This window comes from Balaenoptera musculus, chromosome 7 (genome assembly GCF_009873245.2).
Source record: "Balaenoptera musculus isolate JJ_BM4_2016_0621 chromosome 7, mBalMus1.pri.v3, whole genome shotgun sequence".
Classification (NCBI taxonomy): Eukaryota; Metazoa; Chordata; class Mammalia; order Artiodactyla; family Balaenopteridae; genus Balaenoptera; species Balaenoptera musculus.
This window is the reverse complement of record NC_045791.1, coordinates 68,822,279-68,844,345: the sequence shown is the minus strand read 5'-3', so window position 1 is coordinate 68,844,345 and position 22,067 is coordinate 68,822,279.

Here is a 22,067-nt window from a genome sequence, read left to right as displayed (position 1 = left end):
ACCATGGAGCCCCAAGATCACACCACTAACCTCTCCATTTGGTAGCCCGCTTCAAAACCCATATGACCATGAAAGAAAGCATCAGGACCAATTTGTTTTGTGACAAGACCTAGGCATTTCTTTTTCTATTTTGCCTAGGTCCTAAGAATGGCAAAGGCGCTCTGCTATTCTGCCTATGGGCATGTCACTTTCATTTTCAGCACCCTAAGAATATTCACTTGTGATACGTGACACTAACCCCTGAAATTTTCAGAAAAAATTATGTAAAGTTCAATGTAGTGTATCAGTTTTAATATTCTGAACGTTTTGTAATACTTCTCATACTTCCCACAAACCTATGTTAGTTAAAAAAAAACACAGTAAAAATAAAAACAAACAAAAAACCCTTTCAAACCCTATGGTTCCTTTTGTATTCAAGTTGGTTTTTGCACTTCTGTAGAGAACTTTATTTTCTTAAAATAAAAAGGCAATATTTTGACATTGACAGTAGCTAGATTAGAACTCAATTATTCTATACCCCAAATGAAAACAAATCTATTTCACTATAAACCACCATATACTCATTTAAGAATGTCAATGACCCTTTTGGGTCTGGTGGGACACTCTCACCAGGAAAAAGAAAACTCACAATTTTGCATATAATTTCAGGGAGCTCAGGGTCTTCTTAGAGCTCATTCATAGAATCTAGTTTATCTTCCTTCTTAAGATAAAAATTATTTATGAAGTAATAAAGTATACTTATAAGGGCCTGCTTCCCAATTAATTAGTTTTAATCCTTAACCAATTGAATGTTTGAAAAGGAAAATAAATATCAAATCAGCCTGGATGTCTTAACATGGCTAAAACACTTGCTAATTACCAAAACATTCTGTTTCTTAAAGATCATCCAGTCATCAACTGGCAAGTCTGTGATAGATTAAACTAGACAGCTGAATAAAAATCACTTCAAATTATGAACTCACATTCTTTTTATGTGTCAAAACCAAAATCAATAAATCATCAGGGCTTCTGATGTCTGGATGTCAGAATTAGGAGGGTATGAGATAATAATATTTACTGAGCACCAGATTTGTGCTAGGAACTTCCTTGACACGCTCAATGTAGGAGACATTATTGTCCCCAGTTTACAGAAGAGAATTCTGAGGAACTGAGATAATAGGAGGTACCTCAGTGGCTGGTCTGAATTTCAATTCAGAGCAGTTTGACACGATGATTCATTGCTCTGGTTACACCAATTCTTCAACAAGTCCTAATGAAAGAGTAAAACTATATTTTTTAATGTTTGTAATTTGTAATATACCCTTGTATATGTTCAGCATTGGTTTCTACAAATGTTGTGTGGCTGCATTTTAATGAGGGAGGTTAGAGTTGGTATTATGAGGTGGAAGAAGAGCAAGTGATTAGCAAAGGACAGAAATGTACAAACAGATAGAAGTGGGTCAATATCATAGGATGTGAGAGATGGAATAGACCTTAGAGATCATCTAATTTACATATGACAGAACTGAGGTCTAAAGAGAGGGTTGCTCAAAGTCATAAAGTGAATTGGTTCAAAAACTGAGACAAGAGTTCTGAAATGCTAGAGTAGAGAGGATGGTGGGTCAGAGTGAGAAGAATGATTCCAAAAGACAAAATGCAGGAGAGCTAAAAACAAAAAAAAGCTCTGAGTCATGGTTTGTCAGCTGGGGAATGTCAATACTGGGCACTAACTAAAGGTCCGTAGGATTATAACAGTTTACATCTATCTTTTATCAACCTGGAGATTATCTTGGACAAATAGACCCTAATGGGAAATCTATGGTAGTATGTGATTAAAACCACTACTTTACTGGGTACAGTAATAAACATTGAAATAATAATAAATTAATAATTAATAACTTTCAAAGTCCCCTCACATTAATGATGTAATTTTATCTTCATAATGCTGGAAGTTAAGTATTATTATTATGTCCATTTCATAGAGGGAACTGAGGCTAAATTAAATTAATCAAATTGCCCAAAGAAATGTAGCATTTATATTTGTACATTAATTACATAAGAAATAGAAATAGAAATCAAATAAGTTATACTTGTTTGATCATTCATTCCAATACTACTGATTAAAAATGTAGCATGATAAAAGAATTCCATTTAAAATATCAAACGATCACTTTAAAATATAAGACACATGGATACTATCCAGTAATATAACTAAGAAATTAAACCATAGGTTAAAATGTGATAAGCAAGTCATGACTTGCCTGGCACATGACGTATAGTGTTGAAATTTCATTTGCATGGTCATTCAGTTCCAGTTTACACACTGCAAAACATATCAAATTAAACTATACTAATTTTGGTCATCCCTGAGTACAATGTCAAGCAATGGGAAGTGGTACTAAATTTAGTTCATTCATGCCTAGGTGGAATTTTGCAGAGGAAGTCTTTGAAAAATTAATACATTTTCATTAGATAGCATTCATTTATAGCAAGATTATCTTTGTTACAATTTAAAACACTAGATAGAGGGATTATTTACATATATTTTACTAGATTACCTACCAAAGACTTCAATGAATACCACATCCTGTCAAGAACACAGGATGTTCTTGAATGTAAGACTTGACATATGAAGGTGCCTAATTTATCTGACAAGCATAAAATGTATGTGTAATAATAATGATAGACAACTCCCTAATCCTCTGTTACAATGGTTGAGTAGTTCACTGCAGCTATGGTTTAACATTACACTAAGTATTCCTGATACAGAAATACAGAGTTTGGCAATGAAGCAAAGAAATACATACTAAGTTTTCATTGACTACAATTTTGGATTACTGTAAGATAGAAAAGTTTTTTAACAGTATGATGCTATTATTTTTAGGTGATTATTTATTAAACACACATATATTTACTTTCTTGAAAAACTGACTTTAATAACATTTTCTTTAATTAGTTCTGCGTATGCACTATAGGCAAAACACTATTCACTGGAATTAACTTACAGAGATCTAAAACATATTCCCAGATTCTGATCTTAACAAGATCTGTTGGAGAGTTCTCCTGAGAAGGGCCGACAGATGAATTCGATTCAATTAATCTTAAAGGTAAGCTTTAAACCAAACATATGAAGAGATTAACCTACTAATTCACATTTTTAATTTGTCTTCCTAACCATTCAAGATTATTCGATTAAGAAAACTTTCTTCCTATAATGTTATGTTCTTTTTTTTTTTTCTAACATCTTATGAAGGACCCTATTCAGAACAAAATCTGATTATGCGGTTTTGGCCATGGATCCTCCACAAGACTTTCCCAGATCCGCTCCCACGGACACTAACTCTGACTAAGAAGCCAAACGTCTCTTGGCTCTATTCCCATGGAACTCAGAATTTTGGCATTACCTCTCCACTAGCCAAAAACAAAACATGTCAATACAGGAACGTTTGCTTACATCATGACATCAGATCCTCATAATGCTGAGATAGAATTCTGAAAGTGAAAATCAAGCATAAAACACCAATTTACTGAGCACACTGAAGTGACTGTGGGAGAAAACCCAAATTGTTAAATGGAAACAATCAGGCAGTCATTGAGGCAACTGCTTGGCTTGAGCTCCAAGAATATCTTCCTGAAAAGCTGCATACTTCTCAGCAACTCAAGAAATGGCATGAGTTATGTGGCTGCCTGCACCCTAAGTAAAGGATTCTACTGAGGAAACTTAGCCATCTTGGGCTCTGAACCAGGCCAGGTGCCATGGGATAGAAACTAGAGCAAAAAAGAACAAATGACGGTACTGCTTCCTACTTGTAGATGTTCCCTGGCAGCAAGTAAAATTGTCCCAAAGTCTAAAATCTATCAGGACCTATGTCTTATGCATTAGTGAATTTAAGTTCCTTACAGCTCCAGAGTCAGAAAAAATTCCAAGGAAGTTGCATAGGACTGATGGGAAGCTAGCTAGGTTCCCAGCTACTCATAGGCCAGGATGCACCCCTATGACTGAAATACCTTGCACCAACTGGGACTCTCCTGGGCGAATAGCCCTGCACTGCAGTGCCAGCAGAGCTCTCTCCTTTGCTGACAGAGGTGGGTAGACTGTGAATAGTGAGCCCCACCTTGCTTTTACCAGAGGTTTAAACAAAGAATCCTGGTATTGGCCAAAGAGAGCAGTGTCATTTCAGAATTTGTGCCAAAGGCTGGAATTTGGCTTTATATCTGTTGGTGTAACATGTATTGTGTTGACACAATATATCTGTTAACCAGGTACATTACCTGGTTAGTGTCCTTGGGCCTCATATATCCTGTTCAGACTGGCAAGAAATAAACTGCCTGTTGGACCTTGGACAAGAAGCATGAGCATTTACTTAACAAGGGAAAAGCACATTGCATAGACATTAATATCTCCATTTTTATAATAATGAAGTTGAGGTTCAGAGATGATTGTACTTAAGTGACTAAGACAGGTGCATACATGATGGGAGAAATACACATACAAATGTAGAACTAACACAACATTGTAAATCAACTTTACTTCAATTAAAAAAGTAAAAATTAAAAAGGGACCTACTCTCCTTGCTAAGCAAATAAGTAAATAAATAAATAAAACTAAAAAGGGACATACTATATAGTATGGGAAACTATACTCAATATTTTGTAAAATATAAGGGAAAAGAATGTGAAAAAGAATATATATACATAAGAATATATATATATATAAGTATATATATAAAAGAATATATATATAAACTGAATCACTGTGCTGTATACCTGAAACTAACATAATATTGTAAATCAACTATACTTCAATTTAAAAAAGATAAAATAGAATAAAATGGCCAAAAAAACCCCAAAATGCAGAAGTACAGTTTTTCAGCTATTAGTTCAGGTGTGAAAAAATGTAATTTTCTACTTGTTGTAGAACTGACATCAGCTTTTACCTCAAGCCCATTTGTGCTGTATCACCATTTCTACTTTATAGAGGCACTGTCATGTCAACGGGAACTGCTCTAATAATGCTTGTCATGTCCATGGATCTCACCCAGAAAATGATGAACGATATCCCCCTACTCTCAAGTCTCTAAACTCAGAGGAGGAGTGTAATGTGTCTCTCTTCTTTATGTCCAGCTCAGCCTATGAAGTAGGGCATCAAAAAAGATCATTGTCTAAAACTTCTCTCTTCCCATCAAATTCACTCCTATCATAAGCTCATGAGATCTTTATGTGAGAAGATATAGGAATAGGTTCTGGCTATCTGGATCTATTTACTAACACTTTATATTTCATACCTGAACCCTAGACCCTTGAACTTAAAATTTTGTTAAATACTACTATCTTTTTTTTTCCTGATTCTGATCTGAAAAGTACCTTCTGAAAAATGTAACCTTTTAATAAATCAGTGTTCATTCTAATAATAAAAATGTAAATTAAAATTACATACTATCCTTTCATCTACAAATATACTAAATTTTTATGTTAATATCTATTGTTATTAGTAAGGTGATCAGAAATGAACACTCTAAATATTGCCTATAGAAAGGCCCTGACCAGTTGCCTTCCAATATTTAACAAGATCCTTAAAAGGTTCTATACAGTAATTTTACTTCTAAAATTTTATGCAAAGAAAATGAAGATGCAAATGTTTATGTAAAACCACAATGTTATTTACTATTTTTTATATTGGAAATAATGTATCCAACAATAAGGAATGGTTACATTGATTATGATAGGTAACAAAAGCATATTAAAATTTAAAGACAACCTGAGGACCCAGTAAACACCATGAGGATGAAAGAGAGAGGGAGAAAGAATCTAAGTCTTCACTGATATTATTGAGCTACTGATCTTACTTTACCTAGAGCTGCCTTACATTTGGACTTATATGAGATAATTGATTTTTCTACTGTTTAAGCCATATTTGAATTGGGGTTTCTGTTATTTACAGCTGAAAGTATTCCAAATAAATAAATATGTGTATAGTATATGTGTACATACATGTATCAGGTATATATGATTATCTTTAATTCTAATAGATATTGCCAATTTGTACCCTGTAGAGGTTGTACCAAGTTATATTTCTATTAAAAATGTATGAAGTTACCTATTTTCCCACACCCTCATCATTCTTAGTTCTAGTATGATAGGTAAAAAATGGTATCTGTCATCATGATTTTCACTGCATTTTTCTTATTTTGAGTGAGGTTATTAATCTTTTTATATTTAAGGATTATCTGTGTTTCCTTTTCTGTTAACTATTTGCTTTTATCCTTTGCTTATTTTTTCTATTAGGTTGTTAATATTTAAACAAAACCTATATATGTACTTAAGAAATTAGCTACTATTGGGGAATTCCCTGGTGGTCCAGTGGTTAGGACTCAGCACTTTCACTGCCGGGGCGGGGTTCAATCCGTGGTCGGGGAACTAAGCGCTCACAAGCCCCAGGGCCCAGCCAAAAAAAAAAAATTAGCTACAACTATTTCTTCCCAGATTTTCATCTGTGTTTTGACTTTGTGGTTTCTTGTTTTTTAATGCAGAATTTAAAACGTTTGTATGATGTTACATATTTTAGTCTTTTTTTTATAGTTTCCAATTTTTTTCTTTTTCTTCTTTTTGGCCGTGCCACGTGGCTTGCAGGTTCTTAGTTTCCAGACCAGGGATTGAACCTGGGCCATGGCAGTGAAAGTGCCGAGTCTTAACCACTGGACAGCCAGGGGAATTCCCGGGCTTCCATTTCTTTTGTCATACTTAGAGCCTTTTACACTATGTGTTTATATTTTTAATGTATCTTATAATTTCTTCTAATACACTTATGGCTTGTTATTTACTTTTGAATTCTTTAATCCATCTCAACTCTTATTTCATCATAGTGTGACATAGGAATCCAATTTATTTTCCTTCAGATGACTATCCATTTGTCACCATTTATAATACTATCTTTCCCCTAGTGATTTGAAATGTGGAATGGTGCTTAGTGGCCACTTACCCTGTTCACATGGATCCTTTGAGGCAAAAAGTCATTTTTATAGAATTTAGCAATAACAGAGGATGCCTAGGGTCAAATCAGCCATCCTCTTGAAATCTAACTACAATCAGTACAGATGAATATGAAAACAGTAGCATGATTGATGATAACAGGTTTTCTGTCCAGTCAAAAATGACCAGATGTATTCATACCTATTCATATTCACGCATTTATTCCATCAAAATTTTTAAGAGTCTAGTATTGTCATATTTTAATTCCTGCTTCGCTTTAGGTGTGGGACATTTAGCCCACAACAACCAAGTCCATCCAGGACAGTGTCCCTCACCTCTCCTGAAGCTAAGAGCCCTACTCTCCAGGGAAAAATTATACATCCCTCCTCCCCCAGTCGCAAAGACTTCTCAGTCACGCCACCCAATATATCATTCAGCCTCCTGAAGGAGCACTATTTTCCCTCCACTGTCATCAGAAGAGGAGGGCAAGAAAATTATTCAGAATGTCCCTGGTACTTTTCCTCTGAAATAACATAGTAATTCTGTTCATAGTTGTGTGATATCCTATCAGATTTTACCCATTCATTGAGTCCTGGATACTACTGTAGGAACTGTAGAGAGAGGAGAAGAGAGGAATAAATCATGCTTCTTTTTCGAGGAACTCACAGTCTAGTGAGAGCAGAAAAGCACACGGTCAACTTTAATAAAATGTGACAAATGGTTTACACAGGGTGCTGTGGGAGAGAAGAGGAAAGTCATCTCAGCCACACTGGGAGTTCACCGAAGACTTAAAGGAGAAGGTGACATTAGCAATGTCTTTAATAATGAATAAAAGTTTGATGGATGAGTAAGGAGAATAAGATAAATGAGAAAGAAAAAGGAAGAAGGGCATTCCAAAGCAAAGCCCCCTCCTCCAACACACCTACACATGAATGCAGGCATGAAAGAGCGTGATGTCTTCCAGGTCCTGAGAGTATTTCAGAATGGTTGGAGGGATAGGGCCTTGGGCAGTGCGTGACAAGCAATGAGGCTCTAGGGGAAGACTGAATAGACTGAACCAGGACATGCCTTGTATGTCTTTCTTTGGAGTTTGTACTTGATATTGTCAGTGATGAGAGCTAGTGAAACGTTTTACGTAGGGAGCAACATGGTAGAAGTGCATTTTTTTTTAAACTCATTTATTTTTTTTTTGAACTTTGCAACAGGTTTTTATTTTTGCTTTATATCTATTACAGTGTTTGAAACAATGAAATACATTTTTTCTTCAAATTTGGATGTATATATAAATATCATTTGTCTGGACTCAGCACACTCAATGCCATGGTTTTTTGGCCTATACCTGCTCTGAAATCATCAAGCTTTGTCTGTCTACCCACAGGTCCTGAGAACATGGAAGACAATAGCCAGAGTAAAAAACCCACTTTAAATAAGGTATTTAAAATTTTTTGTGCCAAGGTCTCTCCCTTTCAATGTCAGATGAAGCCTATATATCCCTTCTCAGAATAATGATTTAAATTATTTTTAATTGTTTAAATAAATGGTTTAAATTATAATATATAATTATGTATATAATTATAAAATATTTTAAATGTGTCATATAATAAAATCTGATAGCACAGAAACTTACTAAAATGAATAACAACATCTAGTAGTTAGTTGAATAACCATAATAATTGAAAAGTAGTGACATGACCGAAAGGAGTTAATATCCCAAATACATAAACAGCTCGCACAACTCAACATCCAAAAAACAAACAACCTAATTAAAAAATGGGCAGAAGATCTGAATAGACATTTTGTGAAGAAGATATACAGATAATCAACAGGCACATGAAAAGATGCTCAACATCGCTAATCATCAGAGAAATGCAAACCAAAACCACAATGAGATATCACCTCACACCTGTCAAAATGACTATCATCAAAAAGACCACAAACAACAAATGTTGGTGAGGATGCAGAGAAAAGGGAACCCTGGTACACTGTTGGTTGGGAGTGTAAATTGGTGCAGCCACTATGGAAAACAGTACGGAGATTCCTTAAAAACCTAAAAATAGAACTACCATATGATCCAGCAATTCCACTCCTGGGTATATATCTGGAGAAGATAAAAACACTAATTTGAAGATACATGCACCCCAAAGTTTATAGCAACATTATTTACAGTAGCCAAGATATGGAAGAAACCTAAGTGTCCAGTGACAGATACATGGATAAAGAAGATGTGGCACATCTATACAATGGACTATTACTCAGCCATTAAAAAAAAAAATTGAAATATTGCCACTTGCAACAACATGAATGGACCTGGAGAGCACTATGTTTAGTGAAATAAGTTGGACAGAGAAAGACAAGTACTGTATGGTATCACTTGTATGTGGAATATAAAAAATACAACAAACAAATGAATGTAACAAAACAGAAATAGACTCACAGATATAGAGAACAAACTAGTGGTTACCAAGGTGGAGAGGGAAGATAGAGGTAGGGGATTAAGAAGTACAAACTACTATGTATAAAAGAAATAAGTTACAAGGATATATTGTACAGACAGAGAATATAGCCAATATTTTATAATAACTTTAAATAGAGTATAATCTATAAAATACTGAATCACTATGTTGTACACCTAAAACTAATATAATATTGTAAATCAATTATGCTTCAATAAAGATAAATTAATTAAATAAATAAAAGTAGTGATGAGCATATATGAGATACCTGCAACAGCTACAATTTGATATGAAATATTTGTGATTTATGTTGGTGACATGGTGATAGATATTGTGAAGGGCTTTGTGTTTTCAAGCCTATATTCAAAATGGAAAGAAATACTAAATTTTAATTAAATGTGAGCAAAAATAAAGATATAATTTTTCCCATCCAACTCTCAGATCCTCTGAATTCTACACAATAGTATAAATTAAGGAGCCTAGGGGTGGAAATAGGGACAATGAATTCAATTAGAAATCTATCTGACTAGTCTAGAGGAGAAGTGATGATGGTATGAGTAGTAATAGCTAATATTAATTGAGCAATTACTACATTCCAGGCACTGTTCAAAGTGCTTTATATGGTATTTCATCTGCAGACTTAGGGCCATTATTAACCTGTATTTTACAGGCAAAGAGACAGAAGAACAGAGAGCTAAGGAAATTTATTCAGTTCACACAGCTAGTTAGTAGCAGAACTAGGTTTTGAACTGGGATAATTTGACTCCATAACCTCACTCTTATCCACTACTGGGGCAGTAGAAATAGTGGTAGAAAATGAATTAGAAGCATGCAGGAAATAGGATGAACAGGACCTGGAGAAGGAGGGAGAGAGGAGAATCTACAGAGAAGTCCAGGTGAAGTGGGGACATTGTAAAAATATTTGCCACCCATCTTTTTTCCTTCTTGGTAATTCTTCCCTCCCCTCACCCATTTAGTCATTAAGGGTAAATCATGAAGCTGAGGATTACTGCTCCTGGAAAAGTAGAGAAAATACTAACTAGGAAATTGAGATATGATATTATTTTTTTTCTGGACCAAAGGAGAGAGGAAGGGGGTGAAAAAGGGAGAAATCACATCCAAATACCCTTGCTCCTTTTGGGGGTCAAAACTTGGCTGAAAGAGGTAAGTAGAGAAGAAAAATCCAGACAAATCTGAGAGAATCAAAGAATGTTGGGGCTGGTGCCCTGATTCCTATGTAGCATGGAAAGTCAGAAAGCTTTAAGAGAATTCCTTTGCTTGACATGGTCCTATATCTAATATGATGTCAGAGCAGTTGAGTAGCAATGACTAAGAAGGTACCTAGACTAAGGGCATCCACATTCGATCCTGAACTCTCCAGATAGTTTGTGAGAAAGTATCCAAGAGCCACCAGGTCTCCAAGGGAGGATAGCTTGTTGAATGTGCTGCTGGATTGGTTGCTAGGTATAGATGAGGATGACAAAGTGCAGGGGCCTCTTAACTGAAGTCAATAGTGCTGTCATCAATAACACGTGTCAGAACAATGCTCCAAAAACCAGGTGAAACCAGCAATATATCAGTGCCCACACATACAGGATGCTCAGTCACCAGGGAGCCCAGGTAAATTAAAGCAGATGCATCAAGAGGAAAAGATGAGGCCCTGAGACCAGGCAATACAAACCATGTCAAGAAGAAGGCTGGGAGGGAGGACCAGAAAACACTCTGCAATGCCAGGAAGCTGGGTGAGCTTCTCTGCTCAGATTCATTTAGAAAAGCAGAATAGGGGGAGGGGGAGAGCCTTTCTGAAGTGAGAAATACTGAAAAAGTAATAACCCTCCCCAAACCCTAAATTTTTTGTGATGTCTAATTTAGTTGTATTTTTTAAATTGTGGTAAAATAAAACACATAACATAAAATTTACCACCTTATACATATATACAATGGAATATTACTCAGCCATAAAAAGGAACAAAATTGAGTCATTTGTAGAGACATGGATGGATCTAGAGACTGTCATACAGAGTGAATTAAATCAGAAGGAGAAAAACAAATATCATATATTAACGCATATATGTGGAACCTAGAAAAAAGGTACAGATGAACCTGTTTGCAGGGCAGAAATAGAGACACAGATGTAGAGAACAAACCTATGGACACCAAGGGGGGAAAGCGGTGGAGGGGGTGGTGGTGGGATGAACTGGGAGATTGGGATTGACATATATACACTAATATGTATAAAATGGATAACTAATAAGAACCTGCTGTATAAAAAAATAAATAAAATAAAATTCAAAAAAAAATTTACCACCTTAGCATTTTTAATTGTGCATTTCGGTAAAGTTAACTATATTCACATGTTATGCAACAGATCTCTAGAATTTTTTTTTATCTCATAAAAACGGAAACTCTATACACATTGAACAACTCCCTATGCCCATCACCCTCCCCACCACCGCCACCTACAGCCTCTGGTCAACACCATTCTACTTTCTGTTTCTATGACTTTTGAGTACTTTAGATATCCCGTACAAGTGGAATCATACAGTATTTATCTTTTTTTTTTTAAGTCTTTATTGAATTTGTTACAATATTGCTTCTGTTTTATGTTTTGGTTTTTTGGCAGCAAGGCATGTGGGATCCTAGCTCCCTGACCAGGGATCGAACCCGCACCCCCTGCATTGGAAGGTGAAGTCTTAACCACTGGACTGCCAGGGAAGTCCCCAGTACTTATCTTTAAAAAGCCTAAAAATTTCCCTAGAAAACAGGTAACTTTGATTGGCAAGCTTAAGCATTTTCCATCATTAGAAGGAGAGGAGGTTTAAAAGCAAGATGAGATCAGTTAAAGAAAATAAGGAAAGCTACATCTCTTCAACCCGTTTGTGACATTACAACTCCAGCCCAGTAGATGTGGGGTCACATCACGGACCCTAAGAAAGAAAGTGAGTCATCAAACTCTGGCGTTTGACTGTCAGGCTCAAGAGCAGCATGAATATCACTGAGCCCTGTCTCGTGTGAAGCTAACATAGCTCCACTATCGTTTTTTCAGTCCTTTTAAACTGTTCTTAACTCCCACATTACTAGCTGTAGGTATTCCTTCTACCCTTGCTTTGGAATTCATTCTCTAAATATGTCCCAATTCACTGCATTTAAGACTTTAGTTGTCTCTGCCTTCCCCCTCGAAAAGTCTCAATACTTTGAAAATGCAGAGTCCAAGCAAAGGTCCAAGTTCCCCATAGGATTTTTTCCCCCCAAGTTTCTGGCCCTGGCCTCAGGCTGACTTGGATCTCTAATCTAAGATTTATAATCACTCTATGTTGCAGATGTAGGCTGTGTCTAAAATCTTGGGCATCCTAGACAGGTTCTGAATGACTACAGCATTTGGTGTAAATAAATATTACTGTGGGACCATGTCCATCTTCCAGTCTAGGTAGCTATGGCAAAGAATCAGATCAAGTCTTAGAAAGCCAAAAGAAATCAAGTCTGATTACTCTGTGAGTAGACTTCAAGGATGTCTGATCCCTGGAGGTTGAGTCATTTCAGGTCTCAGTGGAACTTTCTCCCAGTTCAAGGAATCATCAACAACATCATTATCAAGAAGCTATTTGGCCTGCTCTGAAAATCAAATGAGACTTCATACCTTCTTGGTTGACAGTTTATCTGTTGCATTGTGCTATGGATTTCAAAGATAGATATAATATATAAATGTTTCTTTTATAAATTGCCAAAATGTATTTAATAGCAGAGAGTAATTCCTGTGCGTTTATATTGCAGATTAAATAATGCTTCACCTTGCAGTTCCAGCAGTTTTAATTTTATCTGTTATGTTTAGAAGGTGCACTAGATACAGATCTAGCATAGGTCTTATGGTCTGTAGTACTCAAGTAATGGTAGTTGAAAATGAAATTTTGCTAATAATAATATATCTGAATCCATTCTACACCATACCAAAGGAATAACTAAATAAAGCACTTTTAATTTTCTAATAAAATTGAAAATAGGTCATAGTCTTAAATCCAGGACCTTTCAAAACTTTGATGACAAAAAAGAAATATTGTCAAGAATCTGGAACTCTTGACTTAATCAAATTATTTCACCACGTCAAAGGATAATGTACTAGGATGCCACTGTTTACACTTTCTTTCCAAAATACTTAATGAAAATGATAGTTTTTAATGTAAAAAGAACCTATTTTAATGCTACAAATAAGGCTTGTTTCTTCAGTGGCAGCTTCATTTAACCAGAAAAATGAATCTTCTGGGTTGTGCAGTCTTGTAGGATATAGCCTGATGCAAGCTCTGACTTTCCTAAATCCAAACACGCTGCAAAGATCAAGTCAGCTGCACTGTGCTGTGGCTCACGGCCACATTGTGATTTTGGGAGCACATAGTTGGCCGGGTTGCATTGTGCTCTGTCCAAGACAACTCTAGCCAGGATCTTGCCAGCAGTAGGCAGCAATATGTCTTGATAGTTGCCTCAGTGAGTCTTACTGCTTGGAGTAATAAAAATAACCAAGCACTTTAGATCAAAGATTTATTATAACAGAAATGTAAAACTCAAAAAATTAGATAATTTGCTTAAACTTTTGCACTGAAGTGCACTGAATTTTTCACTGCAGTGGTGTGCCCACTTTGGAAACGGTTTGTCCATTTCTTATAAAAGTAAATTTATTCATCCTATGACCTAGAAATTCCATTTACCCAAGAGAAATAAATACACATATCTACGGAAAAGCCCAAATGCGAACATTCAAAGTTGTTTCACTCGTGATAGCCTAAAACAGGAAACAACCTCAATGTCCATTACCTGCTGAAAGGATAAACTAATTGTGGTACATCCATGAAATAGAGAACAACTGAACAATTATTGATACATGCAGCAATGTGGAGGAATCTCATAACATAATCTCTTACGTTAAATGGAAGAAGCCAGACACAAAAGGCTCCATACTGTTTGAATCCACTTATATTACATTCTAGACAAAGGCAGTATACTAGGAACAGAAACAAATCAGTGGTTGCTAGAAGGTGAGGTTGGGTAAAGAGATTGACTGCAAAGTGGCGGGAGGGAAATTTTTATGGTAATGGAAATATTCTATATCTTAAACACATGCACAACTGTGTTTGTGTGTCCCAACTCTTCAAACTTTACACTTTAAAAGGGTACATTTATTTTATACAAATAAGACCTCAATAAATCTGCCTTTTGGAAAATTGGGTAGGGACAATGAGTCGGGGAATAGATGAAACAAGACTGGCCATGGGCCGAAATGATTAAATCTGGGTAATAGGTCACTGGGGATTCACTAAACTATTCTACTTCTGAATATGTTTAAACTTTTCAATAATTAACAGTTAAAATTTTTTTTGCACCATAGACTGCTAGGCTTCTGTCATTTATAGTCCTCCAATCATCTTGCCCCACTTTTCCCTGTGCCAAAGTATAAAACTTGTGGAACCTCACACAACTGATCAAAGAGAAAAGTCCATTAGCTATTTTTTCAACATTTGTATATGTATATATACAAATACATATATACACACACACACACACACACACATACATATACAAATTAACAATCATGAAAACTACCTTAAAAGCCATAGTCAATTAAATTATGGTCAGGATTTTTTAAATTAAGTTCATTAGAGGCAAAAATATGTAAATGCACCTCTATATTTATTGCTATAGGTCTTTAATTTTTTTTTAATTAATTAATTAATTTATTTATTTATTTTTGACTGCGTTGGGTCTTCGTTGCTGCACATGGACTTTCTCTAGTTGCAGCGAGTGGGGGCTACTCTTCGTTGCGGTGCAGTAGTTATGGCTCACAAGCTCTAGAGCACAGGCTCAGTAGTTGTGGCACATGGGCTTAGTTGCTCCGCAGCATGTGGGATCTTCCCGGACCAGGGCTCAAACCCGTGTCCCTGCATTGGCAGGTGGATTCTTTTTTTTTTTTTTAAAGAAATTCATGTTCTTTTTTATTTATTTATTTATTTATTTATGACTGTGTTGAGTCTTCGTTTCTGTGCGAGGGCTTTCTCTAGTTGCGGCAAGTGGGGACCACTCTTCATCGCAGCACGTGGGCCTCTCACTATCGCGGCCTCTCTTGTTGCGGAGCACAGGCTCCAGACGCGCAGGCTCAGTAATTGTGGCTCACGGGCCTAGTTGCTCCGCGGCATGTGGGATCTTCCCAGACCAGGGCTCGAACCCGTGTCCCCCGCATTGGCAGGCAGACTCTCAACCACTGCGCCACCAGGGAAGCCCGGCAGGTGGATTCTTAACTGCTGTGCCAGGAGGGAAGCCCTAAAAATTTTTTTAAGTTAGTTGATTTAAAAAGTTTTATTGAAACATATATTTCTTTTTTTAATTTTTACATTTTTATTGAAGTATAGTTGATTTACAATGTTTCAGGTGTACAGCAAAGTAATTCAGTTATACATATATTTATCTATTCTTTTTTCAGTTTCTTTTCCATTATCGGTTATTACAAGATATTGAATATAGTTCCCTGTGCCATACAGCAGGTCCATGTTTATCTATTTTATATATAGTAATGTGTATCTGTTAATCCCAAATTCCAAATTTATCCCTCCCCCCTTTCCTCTTTGGTAACCATAAGTTTGTTTTCTATGTCTGTGAGTCTATTTCTGTTTTGTAAATAAGTATTTATCTGTATCAAAATAATTGTATCTGTATCAAAAAAATGATACAAAATAATTTGTATCATTTTTTTTAGATTCCACATATAAGTGATATCATATGGTATTTGTCATTCTCTGTCTGACTTACTTCACTTAGTATAATAATCTCTAGGTCCACCCATGTTGCTGCAAAAGGCATTATGTCATTCTTTTTTATGGCTGAGTAATACTCAGTTGTATGTATATACCACATCTTCTTTATCCATTCATCTGTTGGACATTTAGGTTGTTTCCATGTCTTGGCTGTTGTAAATAGTGCTGCTATGAATACTGGGGTATGTGTATCTTTTCGAGTTAGAGTTTTCTCTGGATATATATGCCCAGGAGTGTGATTGCTGGACGATATACTAACTCTGTCTGTAGTTTTTTAAGGAACCTCCATAGTGTTCTCCATAGTGTCTGCACCAATTTACATTCCCATCAACAGTGTAGGAGGGTTCCCTTTTCTCCACACCCTCTCCAGCATTTATTATTTATAGACTTTTAAAAATATTTATTTATTTATTTGCTTGCATGGGGTCTTAGCTGTGGCAGGCGGGCTCCTTAGTTGCAGCACGAAGTCTCCTTAGTTGTGACATGTGAACTCTTAGTTGTGGCATGCATGTGGGATCTAGTTCCCCAACCAGGGATTGAACCTGGGCCCCCTGCACTGGGAGTGCGGAGTCCAATCCACTGCACCACCAGGGAAGTCCCTATTTATAGACTTTTTGATGATGGCCATTCTGACCAGTGTGAGGTGATACCTCATTGTGGTTTTGATTTGCATTTCTCTAATAATTAGTGATATTGAGCATCCTTTCATGTGCCTGTTGGTTATCTGTATGTTTTCTTTGGAAAAGTTTCTACTTAGGTCTTCTGCCCATTTTTTGATTGGATTTTTCTTTTAATGTTGAGCTGTATGAGCTGTTTGTATTGAATATATTTTGGAGATTAATCCCTTGTCGGTGACATCATTGCAAATATTTTCTCCTATTCCATAGGTTGTCTGTTTTGTGTATGGTTTCCTTTGCTGTGCAAAAGTTTTTAAGTTTAATTAGGTTCTATTTGTTTATTTTTGGTTTTGTTTCCATTTCTCTAGGAGTTGGATCCAAAAAAAACATTGCTGCAATTTACGTCGAGTGTCCTGCCTATGTTTTCCTCTAGTAGTTTTATAGTATCCAGTCTTATATTTAGGTTTTTAATCCATTTTGAGTTTATTTTTGTATATAGTGTTAGAGGATGTTCTAATTTCATTCTTTTACATGTAGCTGTCCAGTTTTCCCAGCACCACTTATTGAAGAGACTCTCTTTTCTCCATTGTATATTCTTGCCTCCTTTGTCGTAGATTAATTGACCATAAGTGCCTGCGTTTATTTGTAGTCTTTCTATCCTGTACCATTGATCTATATTTCTGATCTCGTGCCAGTACCACACTGTTTTGATTACTGTAGCTTTATGGTATAGTCTGAAGTCAGGACACGCAATTCCTCCAGCTCCATTCTTCTTTCTCAAGATTACTTTGGCTATTCAGGGTCTTTTGTGTTTCCACACAAATTAAAAAATTTTTTGTTCTAGTTCTGTGAAAAATGCCATTAGTAATTTGATAAGGATTGTACTGAATCTGTAGATTGCCTTGGGTATTATGGTCATTCTAACAATATTGATTCTTTCAATCCAAGAACACAGTATATCTTTCCATTTGTGTGGTCTTCAATTTCTCTCATCAGCGTCTTACAGTTTTTGGAGTATAGGTCTTTTGCCTCCTAGGTAGGTTTAAACCTATCTAAACCTATCTACAGATCTTTCAGAATTCATCTATGTATGAGACAAAACATTTATTTATTTATTTACTGAATATTTATCTTTATTTTTTTGGCCGTGCTGTGGAGCTTACAGAATCTTAGTTCCCCGACCAGAGATTGAACCCAGGCCACAGTGAAAGAGCCAAGTCCTAACCACTGGATAGCCAGGGAATTCTGAAAAGAATTAAGCTGTAATTATTCATGCAATCATTCATTCAATAAACAGCTCTTAAGTGTCTACTACATGTTAAACACATAGTAATCTCTCCTTCAAGGAACCCATAAATACAAAATACAACCAGCTACAACACAATTGCTGAGTGTGTGGAAAGAAAAATTAATACTACCCAGAGTGCAGAGTGGATATGGTTGAGGAGAGATGGTGAGAGGACCAGAAAAGAATCTACAGATACTCTAAACCTAGAAATTTGAGCTAGAATTTTACTTGGCCGGGAGAGAGGTATGGATGGGAGGGTAGGGAAGAAGGGAGAAAGAAAGGGAGCAGATTCTAGGGAGATATGAAGTCAGAAGCACAAAGCACATCTGGAGACTGCTTGGAGTAATTACACAGAAGCAGAAAAGCAAAACTGAATAATTCATTTATAATCAGCCCAATCTGTTAATGTCAAGTCCATGAACTGTGCAATTTATAAGTGCATATTGCTAATGAATTCATGAATTTATTCCACAGATAAATTGGTTTTGTCCCCATGGTCACAAGATATGTCCACAACTCTTGTCAGCTAGTCTATGAAGGTATGCTACTAATCTTGAGGCAAGACTCTGGATATACATTTATTGCCTCTGTTGGAAAACCAATGTAAACTTCATGCCATCATTATTTTTGCCTCTGAACGCATGCATTTAAGGTTTGTTCTTCTTAGCCTTTCCTTAGCATTCTGGAAGGAGTTGTAGAAGGAGAGAATAATTTGCTAGTTAAATTTAAGAGACTACATAACCACTAACTAAGGAGCACTACTAAGTCACTTCCTAAGCAGACAATCATGAGAGTAGAAACTTGCAATTGACAAAATTATTAGATTAGTATTAAAATACTAATTGGCTTCTTTGTTCCACCTGGCTAAAATCTTGTTGTTGGCAGGGTTGAGACTAAATTCATGAATATAGCCCCGCATACCATCATGCTCCTTTACTGAGGAAAAAGAATTATTTTCACTATATGATACCAGTGAGGATGAACACTTTTCTTTCTCCTCTCCTTCACCTGCTACCAACTAGGGAGGATTAAATGGGCTGCTTTTATTTCTGACTCTCTATTATCTAAAGCAACAATCTTTGAAGGACAAATATTAACTACATTGGAAGACAATTCTTTCAGTAATATTTAATTATGAATGAGGTAAATTCTTAAACATTTAAGAGCATGTTGATGCTTCTAAATTAAATTCCAAGGAGAGAATAAATTAGAGGAATGAGTCTACTAATCCCTGTAGGTGATAAGAAGTAGCAACTTGATGCTTTATATTATTTGATGGTTCAAAAGATAGACAGAACATTTCACCAACCAACAAAAAAAACCTCAGATGTAATAATAAAGGAATCCACTGTGAAAAACCACACATGGTCAGTTTTAGGAGTAAAGTAACCTAGCCAAAGGAGCAGGCCCAAAGACACTTTTCTACTACACAGCACACTTGAGCTTATTTAAAAGGGCACATTAGTAGGGGTGAAGAGAGTTCAGGTCAGTTAGTCCTTGGAACCTCAATCAAGATTGCCAGCATAGTTATCAATTAATGTTGCAGTGGTTTCAGTAATGCATACACGTGTCAAATAGAAACTATACTGAGCCTGCCACTTCATTTTACACACAATCCTGAACACCTGTCAGGTCGTGATGATTTTCAGTCAGTACTGACCCAGGATACATTTTAACAGGTGACAGGCTTTGGATCAAATTACCAATTCCCTGAGGCATCCAGTCCTCCCAATCCTAAGTATTTTTGGCATGATTTATATTTCTTTAGCTTCCTTTATAATGTAATTTAGAGTTATGTCAATTCTAGTACTATTCTTGAAATGTGAGAAAATGCCTAGTGTTCAGTTTTTTAAATCTCCTTAACAGAAAACTATAAACAATAGGACATAAAGGAAAAATAGAGGTTTTTTATTATTGTTTTAATACTCTACTAAACAAAAGCAGGCAATTCTTGCTGGTCTAATAAATTAGATATGAAATTTTAGCAGTCTGAATTTAAATGTCTGAAGACTGCTGATTTATAAAGGTAAGGAAAAAACTAATTATCATGGGATTCAAGACCCTTCACAATCAGGATTTTGGTTGCTTTCCCAGACTTTACCTCTCTATACTGACCTTCCCTACTGCACACCTCAAACAACTGACTACTCAAGTATACATAATTTCGAGGAAACACTGATCATTTCCATACCTTCAAGCCTTTGTTAGCATTATTCCTTCTGCCTGAAATACCCATCTCCCGCTCTGCCTGGCAAAATCCTCAAACTTCTTACCTCTCACTTCTTTTGTTTCTTAGCAGACGAAGATAACCTTGTACACCATGAGGAAAAGGGTAGCCAGTGTCCCCCCTTTGTACATGCTAGAGAACTGAGTTATCCTTTATGACATTCTCCTTTACTGCTCCAAATCTAGTCCATCACTAAAACTTGTTAGTGTTCTTAAAATCTCAGAATCCATTCACTTCTTTTCATTTCCACTGCAATCTAGTTAAGCAAAGCCACCATCATATCTCGCCGAGACAACTACAGGTAAGATTAACTGGTTTCTCTGCTTTTACACTTCTCTGTCTCCAAATACAAATCCAGAAGGCACCAAAGTGCCTCTTCCAAGGCTGATATTGGAAATCCAGGCTCACAATCTAGGCATAGTGCAATGAGCCAGATGTTAAACCTAAGTTAGTAAATCTAAATTTAGCACATCTATAGGAGGAGTTTGATGGAAAGCTAAAGTCTATGTGAGGAGCTGAAAGTAGTTATGGGGAACTGGTAATTTTAAGTAGGTGTGAGTTTGAATAAATTCCCAAGACAGAATTGGCTACCTGTCACTTCCACAAATGTCCAGATGAGTCTTCTCGCGGAAGTGGTATCTGAACCCAAAAGAATGCCAAAGGAAACAATGTAGTGAGAGACAAGAACAAGGACAAACTTGGGGGACCCTAATATTAAAGGGACAGGAGGAGAAACCAGAAAGCTGGCAGTAAGAGAAAGAGGGGAGGCAAGAAAGTAGTGTGTGTGTGTGTGTATTTATTTTTATTATACAATTCGATTACTTCTGATAGATTCTAGAAGGCCTAGATAATAGAATTCTAGATTAAAAAATATATACTGAGGTAAAGTAAAAAATATTTACTTAGGTAAATATATACTTAGGTAAAGCTGGCATTTGTGTATGGGAAGAAGAAGGGCTATAAAAATCAGGGGCAGGGGTATTATTAAAGAAGCAAGTACAATAATGCTGGCATGAGGTGATTTTGTACCAATAAAATGGTAACTATTTAAATATTACTGTATTTGTTATATACATATGTAGCATGGAGGATCTTAGAAATAGAACTCTCAGACATGTTATCCTATGAACCCGCTTTTCTGAAGGATAAACAGTCTTTTAATGCAACGAGATAATTTTTAAAACTTTTTCTAATGCCTATAAAAACCAAACAATACAAAAAATTAAAAACAGAAAGTAAAAATCATCTAGAATCCCCCCTACATGGCCATAATGTTAACATTTGGGTAAACATTCTTCTAAAAAATGTGTATTCTTCCTCTCCATCTCTGTCCCACCAGCCACCCCACGCCCCGCACACACTCTTTTACATATATCGTAGGGATCAGCAAGCTGATTGTCTCTTTCCGTAAATGAACATTTATCGGAACACAGCCATGCTCACTTGTCTACACACTGTCCGTGGCAACTTCCGCACAACGACAGGAGAGTTGGATAGTGTGACAGACACTGTATGACCCACAAAACTTAAAATATTTACTACCTGGCCTTTTACAGCAAAAGTTTGCCAACCTTGATAAGCAGAATCATACCACACATGCTGTATTATAACCTGTTTTTTCACTCAACAATATATCATTAATATTTTTACAGATCAGTAAATACAGATCATCATTTTAATGGCTGCATGGAATTTCATTACATAAAGGAGCCATAGTTTATTTAATAAATCTCTACCGAT